Source organism: Lissotriton vulgaris, chromosome 7, assembly GCF_964263255.1.
Source record: "Lissotriton vulgaris chromosome 7, aLisVul1.2, whole genome shotgun sequence".
NCBI lineage: Eukaryota > Metazoa > Chordata > Amphibia > Caudata > Salamandridae > Lissotriton > Lissotriton vulgaris.
Window position 1 is genome coordinate 585,908,202 of NC_141695.1, and position 21,922 is coordinate 585,930,123.

The window sequence follows — 21,922 nt, forward strand, 5'->3', positions numbered from 1 at the left end:
TTCAGCTCCTGTCTGAGATGGATTTCCACTCCTCACCTGATCTGGATCATACCTCAACACTATGGGACCAATGGTAACCAGCACCGTAAGGGTGTCTGGTAACCTCTTAGGGTCTATGCTCTCTGGATTCTCCTGTCGAGATTGCCCCACTACTCCTACACTCGGTGGAGCCTGCGATTCTCTAACTTCCTCCGTCAGGGCAGATTTTTTCCCCCCCTGACTCTGGGTTATATGGAGGTGGTCTTTCAGATAGCAGCCTTTCTATCAAGCTATCATCTTTATCACTGTCATCTTCCTCCTCATTATTCTTCTGGGTGGCCCCTTCCTTGACCATCAGTGGGAACAACTTATCCCCCCAATCGTCTGTATTCTCCATCTCTTCTCCAATGCATCCCACCTTGCATCTTGGAATGCCCTAACTGACCTTTTTACTCTTTCCTGTCCCTATTCCTTTTGGGTGCCGCCCTAATTCATGCATATAGTGCCTCAAACTGTGTGGGTCTAGGCAAAGGTCGCAAAGAAGATATAATCATTTTCATTTTCAACTGATATAACCCATTCAATCTAAAGGTTCCATACCGGGGAAAGGTCAATTCCTCATTTCCTTCTGTCATCTTGCACCAATTCTCAAGCCAAAGTATAGTATGTAAGCCCACATTCGTTGCCATGTAATGAGTTGGGGTGTCCTCGGGCGGAGCCTCTTCTCCTCCCCGAGTATCCAACTAGCTCTCTTTTTTCTCTCTTCTATACAAATCTCGTAAAACTTTAAAACATTTCATGATGAAACCAACATTTCTCCTTTCGCAGCGCTCTTTCACTTCCTGATGACAATCCACCAATACCAGCGCGGCTTCACACCAACCACCCTACTGCAGCGCAGCAACTTCTGACATCACTTTCCTCCAGTCGCAGCAGTTCCCCTCCTTTACAACTCGTCTCTCACCCACTCACACGTCCCATTCATACACTGAAATAACTGCTTGTACGTCCAAGCAATCACTTCTCTGACTGTACATCCACAGTCTCGTGTAATTGCCTACCTCAATCTGGCAACTGTTTGTCCACGAAATGACCAGACAATCACCTCAGCTGATAGGTTACAATCACTCAATGTTCCACACACAGCAACCCACGACCAGCATCAGCTACTACTCATGCACTCACACATTCTCTCCCCCTATCTCGGTCCAGGCAGTTAATGGTACCTCATGACTCCCTTCACAATGGTCGACAATTACCCTGGGTGTCTGCTACACCCCAACCACTTAAGCTATTTGTCGAGTCTAAGATTTTCCCGGGCTGCGCGCGCTCACAGCCTGATCTCACAATCACACAACAGTCACTCCAACTATGCAAGACATCACAACATTAAACACCGCAATCTAACAACACATAACCCTATTCATACTCACTCTCCCACCAACTGCTGCTTTCATCACCGTCACTCTGTCGGTTTCCACGAAACGCAGTCCTACACTGACAATCCGCTGGCCAATCATCACCTAAGTTCTAAACTACATCATAAGCGTTACATTCAAAATCATTTTAAAAGCATTACATTTAACTTGTGAATAAGTAAACCTACATGTGCAACTTTTAATAGGGTGCACGTTTAATTTTATTGTAACATCTTATACATGAAGCAATGGTTTCTGCATTAGTTAAGGCATATTCACAGTTAAACACTACATTAGTCTTCAAACAATATGAATACTCCTAAACATTCCGACATAAATTGTTTAATTACTACCTTTCTAATGATCACACGTTACTACAGTCCTCTAAATATGCGGTTGCTAACTACCCATGATTATGATGCACCCCTACAATTTTCAGAATAACATGGCGCTCTATCAATACTTAAATGAGATAGGCGCCTTATCCGGTGCTTATCCTGATTACCACAAATCAGGCCTGCTCCTTGTCTTTCTTGAAGGGCGCCCCTCACTAGCCCCACTGCCAGGGTGCTGCAGGTGACGAGTGACCTTGCAAAAGAATGCCCACTTGGGTATGAGAGGGTAGCCGAGGGGCATGCCAACAGGTGGCAGGGGTCAGCCCACATTCAAGTTGCTGACTACAGGGTGTCTGGCTGTGCCTGGAAAGCCCCCAGGCTGGGTGTGTTTACTTATGGAGTCTGGCCGAGTTCCCCCGAAGAGAGGGAGCTGCTCCCATACCAAACACCAGACGTGTGAGCTTTAAGACTTCCATATCAACTCCTTCACAATGGTCGACAATTACCCTGGGTGTCTGCTACACCCCAACCACTTAAGCTATTTGTCGAGTCTAAGATTTTCCCGGGCTGCGCGCGCTCACAGCCTGATCTCACAATCACACAACAGTCACTCCAACTATGCAAGACATCACAACATTAAACACCGCAATCTAACAACACATAACCCTATTCATACTCACTCTCCCACCAACTGCTGCTTTCATCACCGTCACTCTGTCGGTTTCCACGAAACGCAGTCCTACACTGACAATCCGCTGGCCAATCATCACCTAAGTTCTAAACTACATCATAAGCGTTACATTCAAAATCATTTTAAAAGCATTACATTTAACTTGTGAATAAGTAAACCTACATGTGCAACTTTTAATAGGGTGCACGTTTAATTTTATTGTAACATCTTATACATGAAGCAATGGTTTCTGCATTAGTTAAGGCATATTCACAGTTAAACACTACATTAGTCTTCAAACAATATGAATACTCCTAAACATTCCGACATAAATTGTTTAATTACTACCTTTCTAATGATCACACGTTACTACAGTCCTCTAAATATGCGGTTGCTAACTACCCATGATTATGACGCACCCCTACAATTTTCAGAATAACATGGCGCTCTATCAATACTTAAATGAGATAGGCGCCTTATCCGGTGCTTATCCTGATTACCACAAATCAGGCCTGCTCCTTGTCTTTCTTGAAGGGCGCCCCTCACTAGCCCCACTGCCAGGGTGCTGCAGGTGACGAGTGACCTTGCAAAAGAATGCCCACTTGGGTATGAGAGGGTAGCCGAGGGGCATGCCAACAGGTGGCAGGGGTCAGCCCACATTCAAGTTGCTGACTACAGGGTGTCTGGCTGTGCCTGGAAAGCCCCCAGGCTGGGTGTGTTTACTTATGGAGTCTGGCCGAGTTCCCCCGAAGAGAGGGAGCTGCTCCCATACCAAACACCAGACGTGTGAGCTTTAAGACTTCCATATCAACTGCTGCGCAGTCCTATGCAAAAGTAAGTTTAAAAGGACCGTCCAGTTAATGACTTCACAATGTGTCTCATACTGCCATTCGCTGTGGGATACAACAACCTATAATCACTGTGATGCCTAGCACTTCCTACAAAGTCATCGCCAGTTACACATTTTGCATTACAGGGGTGGTGCACTCTTCTGACATGTTTTTATAGAATATGCAACCAAGTTGTGTGGTGAATCCCCCTCCTCTACTTTTACTTTAAATAGTTAATACTATTTCTATTAACCCATAACAAATACTGTAATTGTATTTAAAAAGCACTTACTACCCCTGACACAGGGCACTTAATGAAATGCTTGTGTTTTACTATGATACCACTAGCGGAGCAAGTCTGTCTTCATAAGGCTTCTTGAACACCTATCCATTTCAAATGACACCATTATTTCTTCTTTGCTTGCTATGGTCCACTTCTTTCACTCCCTTTAGGTAAACAGTTTATTTTCAATAGAGCGACTGTACTAATGTTATTCCTAGTGGCTCTTGCCTCATCATTCTTGTCCTTCTTCATTAGCTACCACGGTTGCTGGCAGGACCATTGGCTTCCATCGTTTGTGGCCTCTGCACAGCCTTCGCATTTAACAACCACAGTTCGGCAGAGGGGCTTTACGATGTCACGTAAAAGAAAAAAAAACGATTTCTCTTGTCCAAACATTTTGCAAAGGAATAGTGCTTGGAACGGTAGTGCTGTATGATACTTTGTGGTCTGTGCATGTGTCCTGTGTTTGAAACCGGCAAGCGGGCCTTTCCTTCATAGAGGCTGATCCTGGTGATATATGAACAAATCTTGCTGCAGCAGGGAACAAACTTGTCCAAGACCCTACAAAGCTTCTCACCCGCTCTGAATATGACAGGTAAGATAATAAGAATCCAAGGGTGCAAAGTTGCAAACGGGTGCGACGGGGAACAGTCTAGAGGGATAGGTGGCATCAATTGGTGGTAGGTAGCCTTGAGGGGTCTCAAGGGGTTTTTCTGAAACTCCGTGGAATTCCGTACTCTGGTTTTCTACATAGGATAGCTAGGCCTGCCCCAGTACAACTAGCTTTTTGGTCATTGCCACTGTAGGGACATGGTAACATTATTTATCGACATGTACCACCTTTAAATATCAAACATCCTACCTTGTGGGCTACAACATAGGGCTGAATTGCTAATATATTTTTAAAAAATCTGTGTAAAAAAGGGTTATTTTAACAGATCGCACTGCAGGTTTAATATTGCGCAACCATGCTACAATGGTAAGCCTGATGCCATATTTTCTTTTGTGACACTAGTGGATGGCACAGTAAGTGCTGCAGTCCACAGGTGACATTTAACTTTTCATGCCAAGGTTATATTGATGGAGCGGTAATTTCTTCTGGTAATTTCTCAATGCAAAGCCCTCATGCTACCTCTGATTTACCGCTGAAAAAGGTGTTGGGCCCTTTACACCATATATTACCTTCAGGAGACTTTAAATAAAGATGAACAGTCAAAAATGCAATTATTATGTAAGCCAATAAAGAGAGTTGTTGAGTATTTAAAGGGTTTTATTTTCTAGTCAAAAGTATCCCCCCCACCCTGTCTATTCTACCTTTGAAAAATAGGTATGCATTATTGGAGCTGACTACAAATATGGAAGGATTAAAATCTACTGTCCCAGAACGTGATCCTGTCTCGGACGTTGTTTTGTTGGACGGGCAAGGGTCCCCCCTCCAAACACAACATCAGTCTCAGCAAAGTCGGACCCTGTTCCACCTACAGCACTATCCATAGTCCAGACTTTACCGGATTCAGGGAGCCATACTACCTCTCAAACCCCGTATACAGCCCCACCTGATCCTTTATCTTACCCCCGTCTTTCCTCTATTAGCACTATTAGTGTTGCGCATGACCCCATCTTAATCACCAGATGTAGGCTCGAGGAAGCTGTAGGTGGGGAGGAGAGGGACAGACTTGGCTGCTTATTTCAATCTCTGAGGGAGGACCTGATGGATAAGTTTGCAACCTCCGAGAGTAATCAGAGAGGGCTGTATGATAGATTTGATATTCTAGAGGCCAAAATGGAGGGGATAGCAGCTCGAACCAGTGTGTTAGAAAGTAAGGTAACCTCGTTTTCAGAAACATCGTTGGAAAACTCTAAGGACATTGATGTTCTAAAAGCACAGAACCGTAAACTCACAATGGACATGGAGAGATTGGAAACGCAGAGTCAGCGAAACAATCTAAGAATACTTAAGATCCCAGAAGGGGCAGAAGTGGAGGATATCAAGGGGTTTGTGTGCAGGCTATTACGGGAGGACATATTAAAGGACCGGCCTGATAGATAGCTGAGATCCAGCGTGTGCACAGAGACCCTTTTAGGTTACATCCGGACCGTAAAGCCCCTAGAAAGATTTTGGTTTATTTCCAGACATATACGGTTAAGGAACTAATCCTCAGCAGATGTCTTGCACGATCTTCCCTTCATTACCGTGCCAATCCCTATCAACTCAGATCTGACATAGGGGGCAGAACGGCTTAGAGGCAATGGGAGTTGGGCTCCAGGATGCCTGAACTTCGTTCCCTGGGAGCCCAAGTGCAAATGAAATTTCCTGCCTTATTAAAAATAATGTGGAACAATAAGATTCATAATTGTGACTACCCTGAGGAAGTAGATGAATTGCTAGATAAAATGAGAAAATAGTTAAGGGGTAGTAACTTGGGCATATAGTTATCAGCTGTATATAATGAGTAAAACAGGGATGGAGGGTAGGTACACTTTTTTTTTTCCTTTTTCTTTTTATCTTATTATTGTACGGTAAAGCACTAAACTTGAGGGAGTAAAGGAAAAGATGAAAAAGAAATAAATGAATAAGGGAAAGGGAAAAAAATAAAAAAATAAAATGAAGCTGCACATTGGTGGTGGGGGGATCTAAATAGTTAAGGTCAAATATATAGAGTAGGGGAAAGTATTTGTTTTCAGTTAGGTGTGGTGTTTCAAGGGTGGGGGGGCTCCTTAGGGCGTCAATACGCCGAACAAGAGCAATGAGGGAGGGTTCCTCGGGGGTGGGGTGGGCGGGGTTTCAGGGGGGAGGGGGTAAAACATTTAAAAATGTCCTCATATGCCAGAAGTTTTTATTTTGATAGGTTAGAAAGTCAACGCAGGCCACAACGAGCTATAGCTACACTAGATAACAGGTTTCGCTATGGCATCCAGTAATAAAATATTCTCCTGGAACTTAAATGGGATAGGGAATCGGAAGAAACAGCAAAGAGTATGCAAATTTTTAAAAAACACCGATGCGCATATATATTTCTTACAAGAAACCCACCTTGAAGCAGAAGCGTGTGGTCAAGTTTTCTCTAAACTTAGGTGGGTTCAGGAAATCCTGTGTTCTAAGCAGAAGGGCTCCACGAGAGGAGTAGCTATTATTGTGCAGGCAAATAGGGGTATCAGGGTGCAAAGTTGGGGAACTGATCAGTCTGGGCGATAGCAGGTGGCAGTCCTTTCTATTGGCAGCTTCACTTTCTTAGGTGCTGTTTACTATGGTCCCAATGAAGACAACCCTGGGTTTCTTCAAAAACGAGAAGAATATATGATACAGCACACAGTTCCAGTTATTTTGGGAGGTGACTTTAACCTCATATTGGATCTCCATCTGGATCGTACCTCTAAGGCAAAATATAATTCCCCTAACAAATCCAGCCCTGAAGAATATTATGAAAGACTTTAACCTACAGGATGCTTGGAGAGTTAAGCAAGGAAATCTTAGGGAATACTCGTTCTACAGTAAGAAATATAAACAATACTCTAGAATCGATCTGTTTCTTTTAGATCAAGCTTTTCGCTCAGATATTGTTTCAGTATCCTACATTCCTGTAGGTCTGTCTGATCATTCGGTCGTGGAGCTAAAAATGAATCTCAAAGTCACCCCCTCATCATATAGATGGACCTTGGATAGAACGATCCTTTTAGATGATGAAATTAAAAGTAAAATTAAGGGAAGCCTGTTGGAGTTCTTTTTATTCAATGAGAGTACAGCTCCAGAACAAATAGTCTGGGATACGCTTAAGTCCTTTTTAAGGGGCATTCCTGGGTCGCATATGGCATTAAAGAGAAAAATTATGAAAGAAAAAGACAGATTTGACCTTGAATTGATCAAAACGAAAGAACAACAATTACAGTTAGCTGTATTGGAAGATAGATGTAGGATCCCACAACTGGAAAAAGAGCTGTTTGAGTTACAGATAGGTTTTAAGGCACGTGCTGATAAAATAAACAAGGATAGGTGGGAGGTGAGTAAACTCCGAAATTTTGAATATGGAGAGAAGTGCGGCTCTCTTCTCACCTGGAAAGTTAGAATGGAGAGGACTAGGAATAATATCAGTACACTAATTCAGCGGGATTCAGGCTTGCCCTTAACAGAAGATGCTGAGATCAGGAGAGAGGCCAGAGGGTTTATGGAAGAACTATACCAGGAACAGAATAGTCTGAGGGCGGATGAGCTAGAACATTGGTGGGCCTCAAGAGAGTTACCCCAGTTGAGTGAATTGGATAAAGAATATTTAGTTACAGAGATTACTGAGGGAGAGGTACGAGCCCAGTTGAAAAGGATGGCTAGGAATAATGCCCCGGGCCCGGACGGACTGCCGACAGAGCTGTACAAGGACAACGTGGAAGAAATCCTAGGTCCATTATTGTCACTACTTAATAAAATTTTCATACAGGTGGAGGGCACCCCGGCTTCTTGGTCAGAAGCAACCATCACTCTGATAGCAAAGCCCAATAAAGACCCCAAAAATATAGAATCGTATAGGCCCATTTCACTTCTTAATTCGGATTCAAAAATCTATTCAGATATCCTAACATCTAGACTTGCAAAAATAATTAAGTCCATCATCCACCCAGATCAGCGGGGGTTCACACCAGGGCGTCAACTGAATGAACTTACTTTTCAAGTTGTAGGAGCAATGGATATGGCAATGGAGAGGGGTTTGACGCTGGCCATTGTTGCGATTGATGCTGCAAAAGCCTTTGATCAGGTTAATTGGCTCTTTTTATGGAAAACCATGGCAAAGTTCGGATTTCCAGATATATTTATTAGAGGGATTGAGACGTTGTATAGGGGCCCCCGAGCCAAGGTATTAGTCAATGGTAGCCTGACTGATTGGTTGGATATTTCGTGGGGAACGAGGCAGGGATGTCCCCTGTCCCCTCTCCTTTTCGATATTTATATCGAGCCCCTTGTTTGCTCCCTCAGATCTGACCCAGTGATCTTACCTTTCAAAATGGGGGAATTGGTTCTTAAGACAGCACTCTATGCTGACGATTTGCTTCTCTACACATCTAATCCTGAGCAGGCTATCCCTAGTTTATTTGAATTGGCTGAAGACTTTGGCACGGTCTCGGGATATAGGATCAATAAGGACAAGACAGATATAATGAGCTGGAATAACCTAGCCCTGATATCGGAAGCCAAATCAAAAATCAGATACCTGGGAATTCAGCTTACTCATAATTTAGATGATGTCACTAAAACCAGTTGGCAGACGGTGGTTAAGGATGTAAGGAAGCTCTTGACGTGATGGAATACTCTACCTCTTAACATCTACGGTAGAGTTAACCTAGTCAAGATGATAATTTTGCCAAAGGTTGCTTTCTTATTTAACTCTATTCCTTTACACTTTAACAAAAAAGATATTTCTAACCTTCAAGGAAGAATTGGTTGTTTTATTTGGGCGACCAAGTCCCCTAGAATTGCCTGGTGGAAATTAAGAAGGGGGCTGAAACTGGGCGGAATGGCTCTTCCTGATTTACTTTTTTATTGTTATGCTTTTCAATTTAGGAATTTCAGACTCCTGGCAAACAAATTAGACTCTTCCTCACATGGAAGACTTTTCCAAGCCATGCTATCAGACTTGCCACAAGGTTTAGAGTTTTTTATCTACAAATTCGGGGACCAGACGTTTTTAAGACGGTTCGCCTGAAGCTTCTTAAGACAGCACTTAACATTTGGAAGGCAATCCGTAGAATTTTGGACATACCCTACTACCATTCGCAAGCCCCCATATGGGACTCCCCAGGTACACCAGACTGCCTATTAGATCGGCTGGCTCTTCCTTTGAGAGCTGCAGGTTTAACCAAGTGGGGGGACCTGTGTAATAATTCCGAACTATTAAGTTGGGAATCTCTATCAAATTTAACAGGGGGTTCCATTTCCAGGTTTAAATTCTATCAGCTGTCTTCCTGGTGGGGTAGCCAGTGTTGGGCTAATGAGGACGAGATCCCAATTTTGGAATTTATCAATAGGGGGACAGGAAGAAAAGGAGAGGTGTCACTTTGGTACAATGCATTGGTGGGGGCGAAAGAGGAACTAGGAGCTGAAACCATCAAGCTTTGGGATAACCTCGTAACTCAAGACTCTGAAGAGATGCTGAAGGTTTGGACAGACTCATTAACAATTTCTCCAAAAATTATAAAACCATCTAACCTTAGAAGGAACCATTTATTCACAGCATATAGGGTCTACTGGACTCCTGCGAAATTGTCAAGGATTTCGGCAGAAGAATATGTCTGTCCAAGATGCAGGTCTCCAGGCGCAGATGATAGACATATGTTTGTTGACTGCCCTAAAATCATCAGTTACTGGAGTCAAGTCTGTGGGTTCCTAGAAGAGGTACTATCAAAACCAATCACTTGTTCCCCCAGATTGATATTTTTTGGTCTCCTCCTGGACTATAATGTTAGTAACTCTAGCTTTCTTTTAAAGGGCTCATTTCCTGTGCGCAGATCTGTATTTTCACCCTCTGAGGCGGAAAGCCGGAGGTTCTTACGCTCTTCTCCTCCCTTGACTGCCAGCAGTGCTACGCTTGATAAAAAAGCATTTTATGTTCGTTTTTAAAAGTTAGTGTGTTAAAAACTTGTCGCTTGATTTTAATAAGCGCTTTACTTGGGAATTGTTTCCTCACCTCCCTTTGCCGCCTGGGCCGCTCTCAGCTGAGTGTTGACGCTGAGAGTTGGTCCCGGGGAAGCGAGGGTAGGACAGCGGCCATATTGGGGGAAGGGGTGCGCTGTGACGCGCTCTAGCTTTCTTTAAAAAGGGAAGGGCCTCTCCGCGTAGCCGACGCGTTTGCGGACGCGCCGGATGCCCGCCGAAGTCACGCCAGAGTCCAGCCCGTCTGCGCCCGTCCGCGCTAAGGCAGCGCCAGGCGCCAGGCATACTGTACCTAATACCTGTAATTAAGGCGGTAAGAAGTGCTACTCTAAAGCAGAGTTGCTGGGTCTTCAGCACCTCACCTGTTCTTGTGCAAGACGCAACCCTGCCCATATTTTACATCCCCTACTACACCCCTTCCCAACTCTGCTCCTCTACCAAAACTAAACCCAAACCGCCCCAGGCCCAGGCTCTCAGGCTAGGTCACCTAAATGTTAGATCTTTGCAGAAACATCACTTAGAAATCCATGACCTCCTAAAAGATCACTCTCTTGATGCCCTGTTCATGACCGAGACGTGGCTCCTTGACGATATGGACTCGGTCTGCAACCTAGCTACTCCTACCGGTTATACCATACACACTGTGAACAGGAGCACGAGAGGGGGCGGGTTAGCGCTCATAATTAAATCTCATCTTGACTGCCAATTAATTAAAGTGGACATTAAGGGCAGCGAAAGCGCTCGCTTTTCCATCAAAGCCAACCCACAGTTCTGCGCAACCGGCCTGCTGATTTACAGACCCCCTGGCGCAGACGCCCCTTTTATCAACTCACTCTTACAGTATCTGGGCACTAACATTACCAAAACGGCTAACTTTACGATCCTAGGTGATCTCAATTTACATCTTGATAGAGACACCGAGCCCAAAGTTGCCACTTTTCTTGCGGATCTCGCCGCCTTCCAACTCAATCAACTCGTAAGTGGTCCCACCCATAGAGCGGGACACCTTCTTGATCCCATCTTCTCTAACATTACGAGTGGATCCGCAGGCTCGCCTATTCCTATGACCTGGACAGATCACCATCTAGTAATACTGTCTATCTCCTGTAACTCGAGCCCCGCAGCGGTGCCTACTCCTTCAGTTCAAAAATGGCCATGGAGAAAACTTCGCCTTGAAGACTTACACAACCTCCTGGTGTTAAATCCCCCTCCCCCAAGTGAAGACCTGGATGTAGGGTATGAGCAGTTTTGCCTCTGGATCACCCAGGCACTTGACACCCTGATCCCTGCCAGATGGACCAAGGCCCGTACCCATACGGCTAGTCCCTGGTACAATTCTGAATTAGCAACTCTGAAAAAGGAATGCAAAAAAGCGGAGAGGGGTTGGAGAAAAAATTACGATGCCAACCTCAAACAGGATTATGTCCTACTCCAAAAAAGTTACCACCGTAAGGTCTGCAGAACGAGAGCGGCATACTATGCAAATGAAATCAGCAATAGCTCTAACACCTCGAAATCTGTCTTTAAAATCCTGAAAGACCTTACTGCGAAAAAAACTGTCATCACTACCACTACTTCCCCTGACCTCTGCAATAATATGGCTAATTTTTTCACTAATAAGATTAAGAAAATCTATGACACTTTCCCAAAACTCCCGCAGTCACCGGCCACTTTGGATCCCACTAGGCCTTCTCTCTCCTCCCTTCCTACACTTGAGCGAGAGAGTTTCCAAAAAATCGGCAGAAAAATTAAATCTGGCTCCCCGGCGGATCCCCTAAAACTGGATACATTCTGTGAAGCTCACGAACTTATCACAGAACATATTCGAGACATTATCAACTTGTCTCTTTCTACCGCCAGAATTCCTTCTAAATGGAAGCAGGCTTGGGTTTCCCCCATCTTAAAAAAACCCACCTTAGACCCTACGCTTCCTGAGAATTTCAGGCCCATCTCCCTGCTTCCCTGGCCTGCCAAAATCATCGAGGCACATGTCAACAACATTCTGACCAATTTCCTTCTCACCAACAACATTCTGGATGACTCCCAACACGGGTTTAGAGCTGGTCACAGCACCGAGACAGCCTTGCTCAGTGTTACAGAGGACCTTCGTACCATTCTTGACACCGGCGGAACGGCAGCACTGGTCCTGTTGGACCTCAGTGCTGCCTTCGATACGGTGTCACATGAGGTCCTTCTGACGAGAGTGGAGGAAATTGGAATTACAGGGACAGCCTTGGGATGGTTTAGAGACTTTCTCTCCAACAGGTCTTTCAGAGTCTCCACCCCCCTTACATATCTAAGGAGCATAACATTGGACAGGGAGTGCCGCAGGGTTCTTCCCTGAGCCCTACCCTGTTCAATGTCTATGTCCGCCCTCTGGCAGAGGTTGCTAGAAAGCACGGACTAGCACTGGTATCCTATGCCGGTGGTGGCTCTTAAGGACAACAGTGGTCTGGAGGCCCATCACTTTAAACAGACACTTACGGACATCACCAACTGGATGACAGCGAATTTCCTTCAACTGAACGCCGGGAAAACAGAGATACTGCTCCTGGGAAAAAACACCTCGTCCTGGGGAGACAACTGGTGGCCTGAAGTACTAGGCCAACCTCCGAGCCAAAAGAATGCGTCAAAAATCTGGGAGTCTGGGTGGACTCTGCACTGAAGTTCACTCATCATACTAAAAAAGTGGCTGCCACTTGCTTCGGCATTTTACGTAACATCAGACCTATTCTGAAGTTCTTTGACTGCCGCACTCGCCAGCTAATTGTTCAGGTGACCATTCTTTCTAGACTGGATTATGCCAGCTCTCTCTTACTGGGGGCAAATCTTGCCGAAACCACCAGACTGCAGAGAGTCCAGAATGCGGCAGCCAGGGCCCTGGTAGGTCTCCCCCGCCATTCCTCGGTATCCGGAGCCTTGAAAAAATTGCATTGGCTCCCGGTGGGTAAAAGGATCCAGTTTAAGGCACTGTGTCTAGCCTTTAAAATCCTTAAAACCGCTTCCCCCCCAATGCTGTGCCCCCTCCTGTCAGAGTACATTCCGAGGAGGTCGCTCCGCTCAGAGGGACAACACCTTGCGATTATCCCCCGCACCAGACTGGCCAGAGTAGGCGGCCGATCCTTTAGTTTCCTAGCGGCCAAGCTATGGAATAGCCTTCCCGAAGCTATACGCGGAATACAGGACCTTTTAGCCTTCAGAAAGGCTGTCAAAACTCATCTCTTCCAATAATTCTTTCTTCTCTTTGCACCTCCAACTCTCTGCATTCTGTCTGCTTGCAGCGCCGGGACGCTTCTTGGCTGGGGCAGCCGCGCGCTATACAAATCACTATAACATTAACATTAACATTAACAGAATATCGCAGTTTATCTTTCATGTTATTGTTATAGCCAGAAGGGAGATCTGCAGGGAGTGGAAATCTGTAAGTCCTCCTCGATTTGCAGATTGTCTTAAGAATATTATGGCTGTTAGTCATTTAGACCTAATGTGTGGAGGGGAACGTGCTGTTAAGATCTGGTCCCAATTAATTGCATGGTCTGAGAGATAACGGACAAGGTATACAAAACGTCCAATGATTATGCCAGAGATTTAGCGGTCCTGTCCTCCCAAAGAGGCACAATACATCATGAATGGGAGTGGGATAAGGAAACGACCTACCTCTGGGTGATCTCCGTTGGCTATCCACGGGATCCAGGGCGGGAACAATTAGCCCGTGTAAGTGGCCCGGAGAAAAGCCCATCTAGAGTTGACAATTTCTGGTGGCATTTATGAGGACAACAACATTTTTTTTACAAAAAAGTATATTTTTCTCTGACCCTTTATTCATTAGTAAAATATCAATCAGGTTACAGAATTTGGAAAACAGGAAAAACAGCATTAATAAAGAACACATTACAGTCTGCATATAAGCATTACATATAGGAAAGAAAATGTGGCGCAAAATATCAGTCAAAATTCTTACAGAGTTTCTAAGAAAAATAGTCTTGCAAGGCTAATCAAAAATCAAATAGTTTGCAAAAATGTCCCATTAAGAGCAATTAATGCATAAGTCAAATAAATCTTTTCAGACCTAATTAATCAGTCAAAGCATAAACTTATAGTTTAGCATCTAAATCTAAAAAGCCTTTCTATCTGTTGCTCTTCTTCTGCATCTGTCTGTGTCTAAAGAGCAAGCAGGGAGTGAGACAGCCCCTCCTTCACCAGACCTCAAAGGAATGTGCCCTGCAGTGCTAAAATATGACGTGAAAGCAAGGAACCTCCCCCTGACTCTCCTCGGACGCAAACCCCGCCCTTCAGCAATCTCCCGGGACGTTTCTCGTACCTAGCCCATAGAATGTCTGGTCTAATCTGTTCCTTCTCTCAAGAGCTCACACACCCCCCTAATGAGCCTAGAAGCCAAAGCCCCTCCAGAGAGGTCATTATTTATACTCCAGTCCACACAAAAATGTTGCATCTTCAGGAAAACCTGTATGTGATTGGTCAGCCACAATAGCATGAGTTCTCACCACCCTGACTCATTCTAAAAACCCGACCATGCCAGTTTTAACAAAAGAAGTATACATAATAAATACATTTTATAAGTTTGCAACAATTGCTACGGGAAATGTTTCTATAGTTTTCCTTCCTTCCTGTCACAGCACAGCAGGACGGATACTTTATCAAACTGGTACATTGGCACAATCACAAGAATGTACAGTTCAAGATGTCCTTGACTTCTTCGTGGTTTGAGGAAAGCTGCCACAGTCTGCCCATGCTCTCTTCTCTTTCAAAGCAAGCCATAGCCTTGCTGATTTCACAGGCAGCCATTTAATGGTAGGCCCAAAAATAAAACAAACACAAAGAAAATATTAATTTCATGTAAATCAGCCCATTATGTTTCCCAACTCCATACTAATACCCATTATAAATGTTTACCTAGCCAAGCTATTAGTGTAAAGCAGCTTTTCTATTATTTATGACAACATGCAAAATAAATATGCAATGTGCAACATAACATTTTTATGCTTTAGTGTAAAAGTTAAAAGCACACACAGTTAATATATCGCACACAGTTAATACAACACACACAGCAACATGCTTTAGTGTTTTAGATAGCTTTTCATGCAAAAAAGCATTTAGCCCCCTGTGTAGTGTTTGGTGCATTATTAATTCACACACATTATAAAAAGAGGTGTTATTAATTGAAAATATTTATTAAAATATGCAACAAGTCAAAGTCTCTTAAGACAAAAATAGTGAATTTAGATATATGAGCTGGGAAGAGAGAAACATATTCTATTAATCTTCAAAGCTAAAAAGGCCACTTTTCTCTACATTGCAAAAACACATGTTAATTCAGCAAAAGCATTTCAGACTGAATAGGCCTCACTTTCATGTTTTTCATGTGCCATGTTTTTAACTTGCACCAAAAGGTGCGTGGCAATTTAAATGCAGTCTGTCTGAAGCACAAAATAAAAACAATGCCTGACTGCAGATGAAATCTGCTCCATCAATCCACCCTTCTGATGATTCAAATCATAACAAAATGATTTATAATTCATCACACATATTTCATTTTCAAAAGTGACATTTTTTTTTAATTGCAAAAGCTGAGCATTGAGGAAATATAATTTTTGGTCAAGTTGTGTTCCCCAGCGAGAACCCCACCGTCTCCATGTACTAGCTTGCAGTGCATGTAATTTCCCTCCTGTGCCAGCTACGAAGACGCAAATACATTTGCGTCCATCTTTAACTTGTCCTCTTTCAGATCCGCCATGAACGGATTGAATATTCAGTTCCTATCTATGCCGTGCCACCGTCTTTTTGTGGTACACTTTGCACGTTTTTCAGCTCTGGCGAAAGTAGGCCCAGATTCTGCCATGAAGCCTTTTTCGAGTTCTCTCCTGTTTCCTGACTCCGAGGGCCGCAGCCCAGGCTACCTCTGTGCCAGTGGCCCCCACCTTACTTCTTGCGCGACTCCGGTGCATAGCCTAACCTCTGCCTGCCAAGACTGTATTCAACCTTCGAATTATCTGCTCCACTCCTCGAAAACACATTCCTGTCTCGTAGCTCAAGTAAACATCCTCCCAGCTACAGGAGCAGAGGGCCAGGCTCTTCTGTCTCCGTGCAAGTAATTCATAGACTCCGTTGCCATGGTAGGCCCATGCCCCCTCACCCCGCATGCCGACATGTAGACACATGTACACGCATTCATATTCAGAATAGGGTAGTCTATGTCTAGAGACCTTTTCCCTTCCAGATACTACTGTTCCTTAAACATATGATATCAGATACGATTTGGGACTAGGTTGATCTGACATCCCAGACTTATGTCTCCACTTATGTCTACACTTGTAGTGCTAAAAGTCAAGTCCCCTTCGCCCTCCAGTTACACGTCAGATCCACGTCAAACAGCTGCGCGCGCATCTCTGCCATATAATTATGCTGACACTGCAGGATTCTCTAGTGGTTCCGCCTACTTGTGACATCATGTTAAATGACGTATCCGGTGTACACCTTCATGCACGCCTATTGCCATGCCTCTTTTGTGACGTTTTCATGTTTTATCTCTCCTTTTTCAGCAGTCACGCCTACTATTACGCCTACTGTATGCTCATACATTGTAATGCATTGACTATATATATGCACTTTTGTAAACAATATGTGTTCTGTCTTCCCTTCCTGAACCCTGTGTGGTGAATGGAATGGTTATGCCACCTTGGCTCGAGCCAATAACCCAATTCCTTTTACAGGAATAAAACCCTTTTGAGTTAACCTCAATATCTCGGATTCTGCCTCTCATTTTTCTGAGTTATTCTTATTGATTATTGATAGCAAATTAAGTATAGGTAATCGATATTACCACAGTTCTGGCGCCCGAATAGGGACCCCTCCCCCACCCCACGCGCCGGTGGTGTGTTGCAGGCCTAGCCCCCTGCCCACAGCCGGACGGACACTTACGCGTACCCGCAGGATTTCCTGTATCTCCCTCAGGCCAACGGAGGTGACTGAGGCTGCGATCAACACCCAGACGAGGCGGTGAGGCGTGCGGAGGATCCCGACCTGAGCCTAGCTGAGAGAGCAAGATCCGTGGTATACCGAGGCCCGCCAGGTTCCGAAGTTTCCGAAGTATCTGCGTCGAGTCCGAATCCAGTCCGAGTCGAGTCCAGTCCAGAGTTTTCCGAGGCCTTCTGTTTCCGTGCTTCCTGGTGAGTACCGTTGCTAGGGACGCATCCTGACGTGCGCATTAGTTTGTGCCGGTCAAGTCGGGTTCGGGTACACGAACCTGTTCTGCACTGTTCAGCAGTGTATCTGTACTGTATAGCAGTACATCTAGTTTGCACCTGTAAAAGGTGTATCTGTGCCGTTTAGCGGTACATCCTGTTGCACTTGTCACTGTTATCGATTAATGTGGTTTGTTTTTGAAATGTTTTAATGTGTCATTCAAATGTCGTGGTATGAGTGAATGTTCGATTTTCATTGTTGTGCTTAAACGTGTCTTATGTATAGCATGTTAGTGTCCACATCTGAGTAAGAACCTAGTAGCCAGATTTCAGAATGCCGTTGTTTTCCAAATTAAGACAAATAAAAACCCGTAAGGGGGTTCTAGAAGAAGCTGTTCCCATTCCACCTAGGGACACTCCAGGGTACTTTATGTACCATAAGCATGGCTTAGATGCTGTTTTATTTCTTGACTTATGGGTAGACTACACTAAAGAACTGTCAGAGAATCAGAGATGGCCCGCTGCTGGGACATGGGATGCGGATTGCATCATGAGAGTAGAGGAAGCGTTATGGAAAAAGAAAGCTAGACAGTCACAGAAAGATGCCATCGAGTTATGGCGTAAAGAGTCGCACAGGCGCACAGAAAAAGCTCATAGATTAGAAGAGAAGAGTAAGGAGGACCCCGAAAAGGTCCGAGAAAACGCATTAGTTGAGGAAGGTATCAGAGTGAAGTTAGAACAAGTAGACAGACAGCGAAATACGCTTATGAATGGCATGTTCCCCATCTTGTCAAAGGGCCTGCCCAAGGCCTCTCCAGAAATACCGAAGGACCTACCACCCCCATTGCTCCCGACTAAAACACATCCGAGGACAGCAAAGGACGTTTTCCTTTCTTCCTACTTAGACGATGTTGTTCCCACCTATGTTAATACCCCAGCTCCATTGCCCCCCGCGCCTGCGCCTAACGGTCTGAATCCTTATGGCCTTTCTCCCCGACAAGCTACTCCTCCCCCGAATCCTCCTGCTCCTGGTCTTCCAGTTCTCCCTCCACCTCCTCCTACTTCCCTTGATACAGACCCTTTCGGAGCCGGTGCCTCAGGAGGCGCGTCCGGAGGGGCAGGTTACCGGACCCCACCACCAAACCCTCGCCTGAGTCTTAGAGAGGTGTCACAACAGCGTACACCCAAAACAGATATTACAATTTATGGAGATCGCCTTGAAGATTGTAGATATGACCCGGTACCTGGTAAAAAGAATGACATAGAAATGTTACTCGCATCAGTACGTTTACGTCGAGTCACGAACTTCCTAATGACACTACCTGGAATGACAGAACATATGGATCAAATATATAAGTTTGTGCAGACAGGAGTAGGGCCTGAATGCATTAAGGAGGCCATGGCCCATCAGAAAGTGGAAACTAAAGCCAAGTTATTACGGTTTCTTATAAACTGTTTTATTCGAGAAGCAGATAGGCCGGGTGCGAACCCGGCTGACCTGAAAGCACTCCATAGGTGGGGCCGACATATAGCCGATGGACAGCATGACAAGGAAGCCAGTATAGATAACATGTACCGAAGGATCAGAACTTCGATAACTAAGATGCATGAGCAAAGAAAGACCGAACCAGCAGTAGATTCAGACAAACAAGAATCCGACGAGGAGGAGGCAGAGGAAGAACCAGAAACACCAGTACAGGCACAAACACTAGTTCAAGAACAAATGCCAGTTAGAGACATGATAGCGTATGTAGGTAAAGGAAGACCGTTTAAAGATCCGGTGCGTCTAGTGCGCCCGGAATGTAAAAGAATATATCAGGAAGCCATGTGTAATCCTAAAACTCCCGAACACTTATTCCAAGCCACCGACCGAGTACTTCAAGAGCGCATGGGGTATCATGAACTTGATTCCATGGATGAACAAGAATTAGCCAGGTCAGCCGTGCAATGGGCTGACAGTTCTGAGAAATATGGTGATGATGTGCTAGCGCACACGTTTCTGAATTTGACACCGAGTGAACAGCGTTTAGCTGGTATGTACATGATACAGCATCTGCTCTTATTGTATAAAAGTCAACATTCTGATCCAGGACCCCTGCGCGATATACTAATTGAACTGGTCACGAACAGATGGAGAGGTCTAAGTACTGACCTGATTAAAGTAATTCTAGAACACCGCCACAAGTATAATACATTCTTAAATCCGCAGGTTACCCCAGTACCCGTTATGGAGCGAAAGACCATGTATTACATGGATAGACAGAATCCGTTGCGAGAAGTGCACCCCGTGCAGAACGCAGACCACACGCTCAGACGCGTGTTTGTGTATACTCCTGTAACTAAAATCGAATTATTGGAAATGAAGAAACTAGTACCCAGTCACGATAAAGATCCTGCAGGTTTCCACCGTGAAATAAAGGATATGTTATTAATGGGCGATTACACTTATCCCGACCTTATGAAAATATTGAAAGTATTGTTGCCTCCAGGCATATACGAGAAACTGAAAGAAAAAGAATGGGAGGTGGGTAATGCAAAGATTGATTGGGCTGCATTACAAGATGAAGAGAATACCCGAGTGCCAGGCCTAGGGCTTGGGGATAAAGTTAAAGCATTACCAGGTTTATTAATACAGGTGTTGCCACGTTTATTGAGTACGAAAAAGGAAGATTGGGGTGCAATTTCAGCATGCAAACAGAAACCTGATGAAGACACTAGTGATTTTTACACACGATTTGAGAAATGTTTTGGTATTAACAGTGGTTTGAAACCGAGTAGCGAGTCATATCCACATCTTTTTGTAACGAAATTAGTCGAGAATTCTCTACCCCAGGTTAAGAATAGAGTACTGAAAGTAGAAAGCACTTGGCAAGCTAATACTCCTTCGCAAATGTTACAAATGTTACAGTATCACCAGAATAGACTCAGAGAAGAACAAGAACATGAACAGAGACGTATGAAAGATACGAAAATGAAAATGTTAGTTGCTCAGTCAGTTCCTGCTGATGGTCAGAAAAAGGGTGCGAACCAAGCTAGTAATGCGTCAGTTCCTGTAAAGGGTGTATGTAATTATTGTAAGCAGCCAGGTCATTATATAAATGAATGTCCCGTTCTGAAACATAATATTGCCACGGGCAAGACAAAAGAGAGACCGCGTCCTCCTAGACAAGATCAGACTTCACAACAAGTACCCCAGAATACACAGCAGATCGCACCAATGTCGGCTCCTTCACAGACAGTAGCGATACCTCAGCAACAGCCCATTACTGCAACACAAACCACGACACAGCAAATGTATCAGTATGCACAGAACGATTACCCTGATTACCAACGTTACACATGAGACAGCCTAGAGAGTGAATTCCGCTTGCCTCTTATTGAAGTTCCTGTAGATCAGAATGGTCCTTATGTACACAGTCAAGTTTTAGGGAAAGACAGAAAGTTTCTCATTGATACAGGGGCAAGCAGAACCACGATCAGTCACGATGAAGTACCAGGGGCACCCCTCTCAGGCTCACAGAACGTGTCCCTCGGATTTTCAGGAAAACCCATTATTAACGAAGTATCACAACCCCTCCCTCTTGCAGTAGGTCCTCTGACACGGACTACAGATTTATTGCTCACGAAATCATGTCCAGAAAATCTTTTAGGCATAAAAACACTGAAAGCTTTAGGAGCTATTATCTGTTGTTCTCCTGAGGGAGTACGATTATTTTTGCGAGATTTCAAAGGCCATTATGTATTGAGAGATATGGATCCCAGACTACAGAAAGTCCCTGCCCACCTGTGGGCGCAGGGCCCCACTGATGTAGGTTGCATGCACATAACCCCATATCGAGTCACACTCAAAGCAGGAGTGGTATTACCACGAATTCGACAATACAAGTTACCCCCGGATGCTGTAGTGGCTTTACTGAGAATCATTGACGAGCTCATCGCACAAGGAGTGGTCGTGGAAACGGACTCTAATGTGTGTAATTCTCCTATCATTCCTGTTCTTAAACGTACTGACCCAAATGCTCCCCCTGTTTATCGATTGGTTATTGATCTGCGCGAATTGAACAAATGCATTGTACCACAGTACCCTGTGGTCCCAGATATCTCTTCATTATTGACAGCTATTGATTCCGAAGCAGCGTTCTTTACTGTAATAGATCTCAAGAATGCTTTCTTCAGTGTTCCTATAGACCCGGAAAGCCAATTTTTGTTCGGATTCAGTTTAAATGGCCGATCTTTTAAATTTGCCCGTGCACCTCAAGGATTCACAGAAAGCCCCAGTATCTATAGTCAAGCACTGAAAAAACAACTCGACAGCATCCATATGCCAGTTCACACTGCTCTGCTTCAATATGTCGATGATCTGCTGATCACCGCTCGAAGCGAACCCGAATGCGAAAATGCATCCCTGATTGTTCTGAATTTCCTGGCCGACAAGGGGCACAAGGTGTCTCCTTCGAAGCTGCAATTCTGTGTTCAGCAAGTTGTGTACCTGGGTCACTTGCTGTCCAAAGTGGGGAGACAGCTCACACCTGATCGCATTCAGTTAATTGTAAACATGTCACCGCCCA